This window comes from Dendrobium catenatum, unplaced genomic scaffold (assembly GCF_001605985.2).
Source record: "Dendrobium catenatum unplaced genomic scaffold, ASM160598v2 fragScaff_scaffold_929, whole genome shotgun sequence".
In the NCBI taxonomy this organism is placed as follows: domain Eukaryota; kingdom Viridiplantae; phylum Streptophyta; class Magnoliopsida; order Asparagales; family Orchidaceae; genus Dendrobium; species Dendrobium catenatum.
This window is the reverse complement of record NW_021319391.1, coordinates 19,399-33,277: the sequence shown is the minus strand read 5'-3', so window position 1 is coordinate 33,277 and position 13,879 is coordinate 19,399. Positions and strand designations below refer to the sequence as shown.

The following is a 13,879-nucleotide window of genomic DNA, read 5'->3' as shown; positions in this document are numbered from 1 at the left end:
TTTGAATTAAAACCTAAAATCTTTTAGTGGTACAAAATTCTTTGTTTAGGGGAACTCCCATTGAAGATCCTAAAATACAATTAGCAAATATTCATAGTAATTTAAGAAATATTTAAGTACAATATGTTAATGATGATGCCATTAGTTTTATATTATCCACATTTTCTCTAAGAGACAAGTAAAAATGTGGTTAAATTTTTCACCCCCAATGATGGGGACATCAGAGCATAAAAAGTATATTTGAGTTGTGGCAGTCGATCTACGGCCATGATCGAGTCGATGTGTTTTGGGTTATTTCATGCATATGTTTTATTATGTTATTTGTTATTTAAGTTGTAATTTTTTTTCCCGTTTTACCCCTTCTTTAAGGGAAATCATATGTAATCCCTAAGGGCAAGGTCATCTTTTATCTCTAATTCCATTTTGTATAAGGCTATTTATAGCCCTCATGTTCTTCATCTAAAGTTAATGATTGAATGATAAAAAAAAAATTTGTGCTATTGCTTGAGTTCTTGAGAGATCTTGAGAGTGCTTGGAGAGAGAGCGAGATCCTTAGGAGAGGGAATTTGGATTGAAAGTTCGTTAGGGATGTTAAGCCCCTTATGAACTGGCCCAAGGCTAATTAAGAGAGAGGTGAATTAATATTTTAAATATATTTAAAACAAAACTCAAACCAAACCAACATTCACCACAAAGAAAATACAATGCGAAAATTAAATGTGAAAATAATAAAGGAAAGAACACAACAAATTATAGTGGTTCGGTCAACTCGACCTACGTCCACTCCTCAGAGGCACCCGCCAAGTATTGCACTAAACTAAATGTCTCTCCTTTAGCCCCCACAGCTAGGCAAAGAAGCCCTTACAAAGTCACTTCCACCTTCCCCGATGCGGCGAAGTCGTCGGGTTCTTTGACACCAAAGAGATTTTCTTCTTATGTGAACTTCCCTCAAGACAAACTTGAATCCAATGGTATTAAGGTGCAAGCTTGTCGGAGCAACCATGTGGAATCCACCTCCACACTCCCTTGAGTCCCCCCTCACAGGATCTTCTCCCTCTCTCAAAATTTTCCCTTTCCTCACTCCCTTTCAAGCTCTCTCTTCAAGTTTCTCTTAAAATAATGAAGCTACCATGGCTGCCAATGACACTTACAAAAGTGCCTAATCAAAAGCTTAAAAAGAAGATCTCAAAACGAGCTTATTAATGTAACTTGCCAACTTTATCGTCCAGACCGATATGAATATCATCCTGTCCGATCAGTACAAAATAAGCTCAATCAGTCGGGATGATAAAAGAAAATTGGTTACATCGTCTAGGCCGATACAATATTGTCTTGGCCGATTAGTTCAAATCTGAGGATAATTGTCCAGATCATCGCCCTGAATAGAGTCTGGCTGATGCAATCATCCAGGACATCATCCTGGCCAATCCTACGATCCGCCCGGCCGATGTGATCGTATCAATCAGCCTTAATTAGTTTTCATAATTACTAGATTAATTTAGCCATAATTATGCTGCATCGTCCAACCCAATGTTTAGATCTTCCTGGCAGATATCCTAAAATAAAGAATACCTAAATTGATCATGGAGGCTGATTCTTTCTTAATTGAGCCTATCATCCTGCCCGATACAAGGATCATCCAGGCCGATCGGCTTAATGACAGCTTCCTTAAGGAGGATGATGCACTAATTAGGGTTTTTATTTTTGAATCGATCGTCCAAGCCGATATAAATATCAACCCGGACGATGTTACCAAAAATAACAAACTCTAGGAAACAGTCAAAAATTCTTCCAAGGTGTGTACGAGCAAGTTTACAAAGCATCAGGAGCCACACCAATTACAAAGACTCAAGAAAGGAAAAAAGGTGTACAAAGTGACTTAAACATAGTCTACCCTAACTTGAGCTAGTTTCAATTGCAGTCTGATCTTGTGGACCTGAAATGTCAGTAGGCAATGCAGTCGTAGAGAAATAAGAGTGTTTATTATTATTAAAATCATAATCCATGAATCCAGAACCGCAATAATCTCCCTGTTTTGATGATGGCAAACATTATTGGTTGAATTTACAAAAAAAAATCATTTTCTCCTAATCTCCCTCTTACTAAAATAAAACTTTTAAAAATAGGGGAAATAAAAAATTTTGTTGTTTTTAATTTTTGAAAGAAGAAAAAGAGATACAAATATAATAATACGTTCTTTCCCTTTGACATTATCAAAAAAAAAAGAAGGGGCACAAACAATCAGGACAATAAAAAATGATTAAAGGACAAAAAATGATCCCTAATCAAGTGAAGAAAAAATCAAATATTCTTAAAATGAGAAAGTTACCTCTTAATTTTATTTAAAAACTTAGTAAGGAATGGATTGACAACGCATAATCCAGAAAAGGTTAGAAATTCTGAAATTATTAGTCCAAGCTCAATTTCTTTTAAAGGCTCAAAAACTTTTTAATCCAATATCTAAATCAAGAAACAAATTAAAAAAAGAAAAACTAATTTTTCAAAACTCCATTCATAAAACATATCTAATACAAGATTAATGCAAAAATTGGCGAAACAAGAATTATGATTTTCAAGATCAAGTATCGAAAATATCAAGGGTTTTCTTAAGCTTTAAGTAATACAGAAAAAGTAAGCATACTCTTTATGGGCTTATTTTATGCCTCTCATCAATTTTTGGTGCACTTTGTGCATCTTTTACTTTTTGATACACTTTGTGTATCTTTCTTAATTTGGAAAAGTGAACGTGTGTGTTGATCAGAGAAAACTTTAAAAAACTAAGTATAAAAGCTAATTTAATATTTCAAAGAAAAAAAAAGAAAAAAATAAAGGAAAATAAAAAAACATATAAAATAACAAAAAACAAAACACAACACAAATAAACTAACACACAAACAAATTTAAAAGTATCTTGCTCCTAGTTTGATGATTCAGAAGCTACGTCTGCCTAGGAGATTTTTTTCTTTACATTTATTGCCTTTTCTATAATTTGCTTTGCTTTATCCTTTTCTTTTTCAGGACGAGTTCTCAAATTAGGGCACTGATTTTTCATATGTCCAGGCTTCCTGCATCCAAAACAAATAACATCAGAAGTAATCTTACCATTCTTACCATTTTACCTTTATTCCACTTTTGTTGAGGCTTATGCTTTTGTGAGCTTTTTAATTTGCTTGATAAGCTATCATATTCGTCACCAACTAAGCCACTTTGCTCCATGTCTTCAGCATTTAGTACTATCATTTCACCTGCATCAAAAAGTCTTTGACCCAAACTTTGCTCGTAGGCAATGAGTGAGCCAATCAAATTATCAATAGAATACTCATTCATTTCTTTGATTCACAAATAGCAACAACTTTAGCATCAAACTTATCAAGTAGACAATGTAGAATTTTATTAACTTTTTCAAGGTTTAAAAACTCTTTACCTAAAGAATGCAATGATGTAACAATTTAAATAAATCTAGTATACATATCTAAGATCATCTCATAAGGTTTCATGAAAAAATGTTCATAATCATGCATTAAAAATTCAACTTGGATTGCTTGATTTCAATAGTTCCTTTGTATATGGTGTGTAATTTATCTCAAATTTTCTTACCAGCAGTGAACGTGGAAACTAACATAAATTCTTTAAAATTTAATGCTCAAAACAAACAGTTTAATAAATTTGCATTCAATTGAGCATTGATTTGTTCTTCCTTATTCCATTGATTAAAAGGAATATCAATTTTAATTCCATCTATAACATGTGATGGTAAAGAATAACAAGTTAAAATCATATGCTACATTCGATAATCGATAGACTGCAAGAAAGTAGACTTGCAAATTTTCCAAAATTTAAAAGTAATATTGTCAAATAGAGGTGGTCTGGTGATTGAATAACCTTCTACAATATTATGATTAGAAAAATTAGCCATGGATCAAATTTTAAAAGTTTTCAAAAACTTATTTTTATGAATCCCGCTCTTGTACCACTTGAAAGTTTATTAGAGATGTTAGGCCCCTTATGAACTGGCCCAAGGCTAATTAAGAGAGAGGTGAATTATTATTTTAAATATCTTTTAAATAAAACTTAAACCAAACCAACATTCACCACAAAGAAAACCCAATGCAGAAATTAAATATGAAAATAATAAAGGAAAGAACACATCAAATTTATAGTGGTTCGATCAACTCGACCAACATCCACTCCTCAACGGCACCCTCCTAATATTGCACTAAACTAAGTGTCTCTCCTTTACCCCTAAAGCTAGGTGGAGAAGACCTTACAAAATCACTTCCACCTTCTCGGTGCAGCAGAGTCAGGTCTTTTAACACCAAAGAGATATTCTTCTTCTGTGAACTTTCCTCAAGACAAGCCTTGAATCCGACGGTACTAAGGTGCAAGCTTGCCGGAGCAACCGTGTGGAATCCCCCTCCACACTCCCTTGAGTCCCCCCTCACAGGATCTTCTCCCTCTCTCAAACTTCACCCTTTTCTTACTCCCTTTCAAGCTCTCTCTTTAAGTTTCACCAAAAAGAATGAAGCTACAATGGCTACCAAATACACTTACAAAAGTGCCTTGTCAAAAGCTTAAATAGAAGATCTTAAAATGAGCTCATTAATGTAACTTGTCGACTTTATCATTCAGGCCAATATGATTATCATCCTGGCCGATCAGTACAAAATAGGCTAAATCAACTGCGATGATTTGGGATGATCAGAAGAAAATTAGTTACATCGTCCAGGCCGATACAATATCGTCCTGCCCGATTAGTTCAAATTTAAGGTCAATCATCCTGATCATCACCCTGGATAGAGTCTTTGACGATGTCAATCATTCATGACATCATCCTGGCTGATCCTGTGATCGGCCATGCTGATGTGATCTGTTAATCAGCCTTAATTGATTTCCATAATTATCAGATTAATTTAGGCATAATTATGCTGCATCATCTATGGCGATGTTTAGATCGTCCTTATCGATATCCTAAAATAAATAATTTTTAAATTGATCATGGCGATTGATTATTTCTTAATTCCTGCCTGATATAACGATCGTCCAAGCCTATTGGCTTAATGACGGCTGCCTTAATGAGGATGATGCCCTAATTAGGATTTTTGTTTTTGAACTGATCATCCCGGTTGATATAAATATCATCCCGAACGATGTTACCAAAAATAGTAAACTCTAGGGAACAGTAAAAAATTCTTCCAAGGTGTGTATGAGCAAGTTTACAAAGCATCAGAAGCCACACCAATTACAAAGACTCAAGAAAGGAAAAAAAGTGTACAAAGTGACTTAGACCAAGTATACCCTATCTTGAGCTGGTTCAAATTGCAGTCTTATCTTGTGGACCTGAAATATCTGTAGGCAATGTAGTCTTAGAGAAATAAGAGTGTTTTCTATCATCAAAATCATAATCCATGAATTCAGAACCGTAATATGGATAACTCACAAACCTTGGAGATGATCGGGTTCGTAGTTTTTCTTGGTTATCTATTTTCCTTTATTTTCTCATCCCTTACCCAACCGTCATCCTAGCCAAACCTCATTCCAAGTCACTGACCACCTTCAACCCCACCATCCTTCCATCAAAAACACCCCAAGTCACGTCCACTAAGCCGCCGTCTCCCTTACCCGAACATCAAGCAAGCTGCCAGCCCCTAGCCCCTTACCCTCTCTTGGATTTATTTCTTATTCTAGATTGCCATAATTTTGGATAGATTTTGAATTCAAATTCACTCAATTTGAAATTTAAAATCTTCCCTAAAATTATAAAATCTATTTTATGAAAGTTTCCTAAATTAAACTCCATTTAAATTTCAAGTTAATTATAATTCCTTTATCGCTTTCCTTATTTGAGCCAACATATTTTTGGAAAGCATTTGAATTAAAAATAAATCAATTTTAGATTTCAAATATTTTCATTTTTTCTCTTAATCCTATTTTACGAAAGGTTCTTATTTAATTCAATCAATCAAATCATGATGGATTGATTAATTAAAGCCTTAACTCCAAATTTCAAATCTTTCCTTTTCTCTTTATCCTATTTTGGGAAAGGTTCCTATTTAATTCAATAAATTAAATCATGACGGATTGATTAATTAAATCCTTAACTCTAAATACATTACACCAAAACACTTGGCCCCCTCTCTTTCTCTCTTGGCTGAAATTCCCTAGGGCCAACCCAATTAATTCCCTTCGCAAAATTACACCTCTTTTATTGGAATTAAATCTAATTTCAGCCTAGCTTTACCCGCCCCATCTCTTCCCCCTTTAGGTTATTCAAATTCTTGCCAAATCAATGGTCATTTTTTTGGAAAGATATTTAAGCCCTCCCACTTAATTCTTCCCCTCTAAACATTAAACCTAATCATGAAATTCTGAACAAAATTCTTCTCCAAGTTTCTTCCATTGTCCGACCACCTCCCATCCTTCCCTCCACTTGATTTCTTGAGAGAAACTTCTTTCTTTCAAGGGGATTCTTCAAGGTGAGCCAATGATAATTGTTTTCAACACTTCAACGCATGGGAAAAATTTCTTCCTCTCCAATTGAACCCTTAAAGGAAGCTATGAAGAATGACCTCATCCTCTTAGTGACTTGTTTCAAGATTTTGAAAATGGTGAACATTCTTCCCCTTTTAAATTAACTCCCAATCCCCTCTCCTTGTAGGTGATGATGATTCTCGAGGAGTCGAGCTTCACCTTTGCATATTCTTGTAAACATAGGGTTTTGCTTCCTCATTGTCCAAGACCTAGTAAGCATAGGATTGAGTGCACTTCATTTTCTAATCTTATTGTTAGATTAGGGATTTTTTGTTGAAAGCTATTATATTTGCATGTCGTTGATTTTCTTTGTTATCTTGATAATTCAAAGCTCTTATTTGTGCAACTTAGCCAAAACAGAAGTGACTGCTTTTATGCTTTATTTTGTCTTTTTATTTGCTAGTAGTTCTATTATTTATTATTCTAATCAACAAATCATGAAAGTTCTTATCAAATTACTTTAAGCATTATAGTCTTACATCACCCAAGATTTATTAACATATGGAATTAGTTAGTTGACAAGTTTATAGAAGAAGGTTTTCTTTATTGCATTTTGAAGAAGGTTTTTGGTTGCAACTTTGAATATGGAAGAAGGTGGCCAGTCATCCATGGATGACTGGATCACCAACTCAATTAGATCTACCACGCATCCAACTACATTGGATTCAAAAGGTATATTTTCATTCAATCATAGTTTCGCTCACAATTCTTATTTTTTGAACTCTCCTCTAGTGATTAGAGTGGGAGTTTTGGTCTCTAAGCAAACGTATTTGTCGGAGACAGGTAAAGGAAAAGAAGTCATTGATGTTTTGAAGAATAATTCAATTTCACCTAGGCTGATTTTTATCCCTAAAGAAAATGATATGGAGGCATCTTCATCAGGTTGCAAATATTATAATTTGTTGAAGAATGATAAGGGTATTGATAATACCATCCTTGGTATTGATAATACTAAAAATCTAGTATCTTTATCTAGATTGGATAATTCTAATGTATGGATTAGAAAGCCACAAATTAAAATAAATTTGAAGAAAGATCATTATGAAAAGGAAGATTCAAATGTGGTCAAACTTGATTTGGAAAATGAAATAGCCAATGTTCAAGTGTAGGGGAATTCATTGGTTGTAAAGATTCTTTGTAAAAACTTTCCTTTTTCAAATTGTGCTATTGAATTAAGGAGGCAATGGGGTAAATTAGGAGGATTTCATATAACCTTGCTTTGATTTGATTGGTTTCTATGCTCTTTTCAGTCACATGAAGCAATGGAATAAGTTCTTAATGGAGGTCCTTGGTATGTGGGAGGCTTCGTCATTGGTTTAGACAAATGGTCACCCAACTTCTCTCCTAATTCCATGGATGGGATTTCTTCTCCTATTTGGGTTCGTCTTCCTCATTTTCCTTGACATTACTAGGATGAAACCAACATTTGTAGAATTGTTTCTAGAATTGTGACTCCTCTATTGTTAGATGGCAATATGTTTAGATGGGAGAGAAGGGAATTCGTTAGAGCTTGCATTCAAGTTAAATTGAATTCTAAACTCCCTTGTGGTACCTAGGTTGAAGGTCTTCATGGTAGAATTTTCAAAATTTTGAATATGAAAATCTATCTTATATTTGTTTTAAATGTGGGAGAATTGGACATATAGATGTTGTATGTCCAAATGTCTCTCTTAATCAGGATCTGCTTGTTGAATAAGTCCCTTTAAGTTCATTACAAATTGATGATAATTCCTTTGGACCTTGGATGCATGTGAAGTTCAAAAACAAGAAGAGGAAAAATTTTGTGAAGAAGCAATATGTTTCTAAAGAAAATCCTAGTAAAAGGAATTCGGTTAGAAGTACTGCTGAAGTTAATACATTAGGCATTCTTGATAAACTGGAGGCTAATTCAGTTGAAGTTAATAACAAAGCAGAATTTGATATAAATTTATTTAAGGACGCTGATTACCAGTTTGATCAAACTCTGGATAATGATCCTAATTTTGAGTCTACATCCATTCAGAAAATTGATTTCAAAGATACTAGAGTTTTGGGAGGAGATGAAGAAGTTATTAGTGCTCAGTCAGAATTGGGTGCTGATCAGTTTGATGTTCAAAATTCAAAAAATTGAATTCAAACGTACTCAAATGCTGGATGTAGAAGAGAATGCTATTTATTATGGATCTTTTTTTGTTGCTGAACCTATAGTTCCTTCTAGTAATAACGTGAAACCTCTTATGGTTTCTGAACTGATGGAAGTTCAATCTGATTTCAAACTTCCACAAATACCGGATGGAGTAGAGAATGCTGTTAATCCAGAAACATAATTTGATTCTAAACTAGCCTTTCCTTTAGATTTTTTCGTGGCTGAGTCAGAGATTGTTGTTGAACTGAAATCTGTTTTGCCTACAGTTAATACATTAAATAATAATGGATTGGAAGTTGTTATTGACGGAATGGGAGGAGTATGTAGCAATTTTTTCACTCTTCCTTATAATATTAATTTAAATTTTAAAAAGATTGTGTTAATGAAGGATAAGGCAGCAACTACTAAGGAGGGTGGTTCTTCAGGGTCTAAGCATAAACTATTTAAAGAACTACAATCCTTAGGACCGGTGGAAGAACTACCTAGAAGAAAGAAGGATGATCTTAGATTGAAGAACTGTAAGAAAGGTTCATCACACATTACTCATTAAAATGCTTGCTTGTTCTTACTCTTCAATCAACATAGTGGAAAAATACTTGATGATGGAGCTACTAATCAAAGAGTATGTCAAAAATACTTGTTGTGAATTATGACTTTGTATGTTGGAAGAGGCATCTAAAATACCTATTTGTAGTATTATTAGGTGTTTTATGGTTGTCGGTGAATACTTGTATTTTCTTTCTAGTTATCTTTTGTAGATTCTTTTTTTTCCCCTTTAGCCTTATATTTGTTTAATAAACTTAGTCTAATTGCTTATGGGATCGGTACTAGGTTCTATTTTTTAACTGGTTGGGAACTTTGGGATACTAATCAACCATTTAGGTTGTTTAATTTTTGGTATCCCCTGATATCAAGGGTTTTAAATGGGAAACAGTGGGTCTCATTTCAATTATGATAAGTTTATTTTAACAAATATGCTTTCAATAAGTGTCCTTTTTCTTTTCAATCAAGGAACCATTAGTTTTTATTTGCTTCTAGTTTGTAATAGTTTGTTTTTTCTTTCATTTTAAAGCAATATTTGCATTTCTAAAAAAAAAAAGACAAGTTTATAGAAAAGTATTTTCCACCTTCTAAGACAACCAAACTTAAAAATGATATTACTTCTTTTACTCAATTAGAAGGACAATCTATTTATGAGAGTTGGGAGAGATTCAAGGAGATCATTAGAATCTACCCTCATCATTCCTTACCTGATTGGTTAATAATTAAATTTTTTTACAAAGGATTGGCAGGATCTCTTAAAGTAATAATTGATGCTATAGTTGGAGGTTCTTTGATTTCAAAGCCTTTTGAGGATGCTTATGAATTAATTGAGAAATGAAAACAAATAAATTTCGATGCCCTACTAATAGGGTGAATCCTAAGAGAGTGACAGGAGTCTATGAAAATGATTCATTATCCATTTTGTCTGCACAAGTTATATCAATATAAAAGAAGTTGAGCACTTTAAGCTTAAATTCTAATTCATCTTTACATATTCAATATAAAAGTGTAATGAAGGAGAATGATATCTAATGGATTGAAAATATAAATTTGATTAGAATAATCACACAAAATAGTCTCTAATCAAATACATATAATCCAGGTTGGAATAATCACTCTAATTTTAGTTGATCAAATAATAATTGTAAAAATTAATAGAATTCTAGTCAAAATAACCAATGAGCAAATTAGAATAATTAAAATCAAGCAAATAATAATCCAAGATCAGCTTATCCTCCTATATTTAATCAAGACAATCAATATGAAACTAGAAATACACCACTAGGAGATGTGGTCGTACAATTAGAAAAAACAATTACAAAACCAAGTCGCTTCAATTAAAAACTTGAAAACTCAATACTATGAGCTTGCAATTTCTGTAAGTAGTAGGCTTATAGAATGCTTACATAGAAACACTGAAGTTAATCCTAAGGAGAAGAAAGCAGATATCATGAAATCGAATTGAAGAGTAATAATCATCCATCTTAGCCAAATAGAAAATATGGGAAAGTCTATCTAAGGACTATAAACTTAGTGTTGCTTCTAGGAGGTAACCCATATATATGTTATGCTAGTACCCATTATATAATGTCATATTTTGTGTTCAACATATGTTTTATGCACATTTTATCATTCTTATGAAAGCATGTGAATGTATTATTTACTTATTTGTTTTATTTACATATTAGCAAATTCCCTTCATGCATAAATTATTATTATCCTCCAATTATTTTTATATTTTGATTATTTAATTAACCCTTATAAAAATTACGTAAATTTAGGGTAATAAAAAAACCCTAGATCATAATATAAATAAACTTTGTTTATATTTTATAGGTTGGAAAGCTAATACTTAACTTAATAAACCATTTAAGCTATCATCATAATTTTAATTTATAAGTTATACATTTATAAAATTAAATTTAAAAATTGTAAGATAAATAATTAGTATTACAAATTAGATTAGTGTAAATTAAAATTTGAAATCATATCTAACATGAAGAAAAAATTAGTAATCTCAACAAGTCCTTACATTAAAATATTTAATATTGTATGAAGGTCTAAAGCTGAAGTTGATATTAATTTCATTTGTTATCTACTACACAAAAGGAAAAAAGAAACTATAAAATAGTTGTTAAAAAAAAGAGAAAAAAAATAATAATCAAAAGAAAAAGATGAGTACATTTAAAAATTGATATCGGTGAAAGCATAACATTAAAAATATAATTTTAAACACAAATAAAAAAGATAAAATATGAGAGTTAATAGAAGGGATGAGGAACTACTACAACAATATCAAGCCTTTGTCCCTATGTGGGGTTGGCTACATGAATCATTTTTTGCCATTATGTTCGGTTAAAAGTCAAATTCTCATTTAAATCTAATAAAGAAAGATCATTTCTAATATTTTTTAACCATGTCTTTTTAGGTCTACCTCTACCTTTCTTAATAAGTCAAATATAATACCTCAACTTTCATAACCGGGTCATCGAAAGGCTTTTGTTTAATGTGACCAAACCCTCTAAGGCAAGTCTCTCTAATCTTATCTTCCAGTGGAGCCACTCATCCACCTAAGCATCCTCATCTCTACAACACTTAACTGAGTAATATGCTTCTCTTTTAATGGCTAACATTCGACACTATAAAGCATTATAGGTCTCACCACCATCTTATAGAATTTTCCCTTAAGTTTGAGGGGGACTTTTCTATCGCATAATAAGATCGATGCATTCCTCCACTTCAATCATTCAACTTTAATTCTACCTATAATATCCCCATCAATTTCACCATCAATCTGAAAAACAAATCCAAGATATCTAAAATGTGCACTCTTATTAATGGATTGATCGCCCAAAGTCACAATCCCATCACTAGGTCTTTTGCTACTAAAATTATACTCCATATATTAAGTTTTAGATCTACTCAAGAGAAAACCTTTATACTCTAAAGTTGAACTCCATAATTTGAGTTTACCTTCAACTCCCTCTCTAGTCTTATCAACAAGTAAAATATCATCAGCAGAAAGCTAACACCAAGATACATCCTGTTGCAAATGTTTAGTGAGAACATCCATGAGTAAAGCAAAAATATATGGACTTAAGGCTGATCCTTGTTGTAATCCAACAGAAATAGGAAAATACTTGGTTAAACCACCTTGTATTTGAACACAAGTAATAGCTCCTGCATACATATCCGAACATACTTGAGGAGCATAAGCACTTATAATATTAATAATCTTTGCATCAACCACAATCTTTAAAGCTATAATTCTGTCTCCAATTCTATTAATTTTTATAACATTATCCTTCAAACTCTTATCTATAATTATACCTACACCATTTCTTGTACAGTTCCTACCTGAATACCATAGTTTATATCCTAAACTATTAAACTCTTTAGCTTTCTCTCCAACCCATTTAGTTTCTTAAAAGCACAGAATATTTATCTTCCTATAAATCATCTTATCTATTAATTCCATTACTTTTTCTATATAGGAGCCTATATTCTAAGCTCCTATCCTATTTTTAGTATCATGGACTAGCTTATTTGCCCACATCCATCCTTGATGGAACTACTGAAAGTACAATTTTAACATTAAAACTCAATTATTCACTTTAATAATTAAAAGTTAATGATTAAATCTATAACTTATAATTTCAAATTTGGTTGTAACTAGAATGATTGATTAGTTTAACTATTATAGTAACAAAAGACTAGTAGATGTGATTAGAGAAGAAATTTGATGGTTTGTAGTATCCTCATAAGAGGAAAGTACCATTGACAATTTTTTTATTTGATGTAGAGGTTGAGCATTGGTGGATAGACTAGTAGGAAAAAATATTTTAAGGGAGATTGAATTCTCTAGTTAGCTTAGAGGACTTTTTAAATATTTCTCTAGTTTAATTTGTACTCCTGTATGTCACTAAAAATAGAAAATTTTCTGAAATTACTTGATTGACAAGAGGGGGGTGAATTGTGAAAACTTTGTAGCAATAGTTAAAAACCTAATCAAGAGTTCTATTTTTTTTTGTGTTTTTCAATTTTTAACATAAAAACATTAACTACTACGAAGGCTAATAAAGGAACACAAACGTGCAACAATTAAATCCCTTTTTTTTTCTATCATAATTTCACCAAGAAAATATTATGAAAATAAAGTGCAAGAAAAAAAAATGATAAGGAAAAAGCACACCGGAATTTTATAGTAGTTCGGTCAAACCATGACCTACGTCCACTCCTCGGAGTCCTCCCCTCAAATAATTTCACTACAAACTATATCTCTCCTTTTCCCCCCCTCGACAAGGCGGAGAAGCCCTTACAAGATTAACTTTCACCAACCCGGCGTGGCAGAGTGCCAAGCGCTGTTTTCACCATCCCGGCGACAGCAGAGTACCTTGTAATTTTTCTCCCTCCTGGAGAAGTAAGAGTACCTACGAGGTCACGGATGTAGATGAGTCTCCCCCATAGAGAGCCTCCCATAAGTTTTTCCCGGGCCACTGGACGAGCAAGATACAGCAAGAACAGAGCAACCGTGTGATCTCCCTCACACCTCTTCTCCCTCACCAAGCTCACCTTCGCATTCCTCTCTCAAACCCTAAAAACTTTTCAAGAGCTCTCACCCAAGGATTCCCTCTCTAATCACGTTCCCCTCTTTCTATTTCTCTCAAAAAGATTACTAATTTG

At 32.8% G+C, this 13,879-nt stretch overlaps 1 non-coding gene across 1 annotated transcript; it reads right to left on the bottom strand.

Moving 5' to 3' along the window:
- Positions 1 to 9,794: 9,794 nt before the first annotated feature.
- Positions 9,795 to 9,901, bottom strand: LOC114580297. The gene has a single exon (XR_003701657.1). It is a non-coding gene; the product is annotated as a small nucleolar RNA R71 (small nucleolar RNA).
- Positions 9,902 to 13,879: the final 3,978 nt, after the last annotated feature.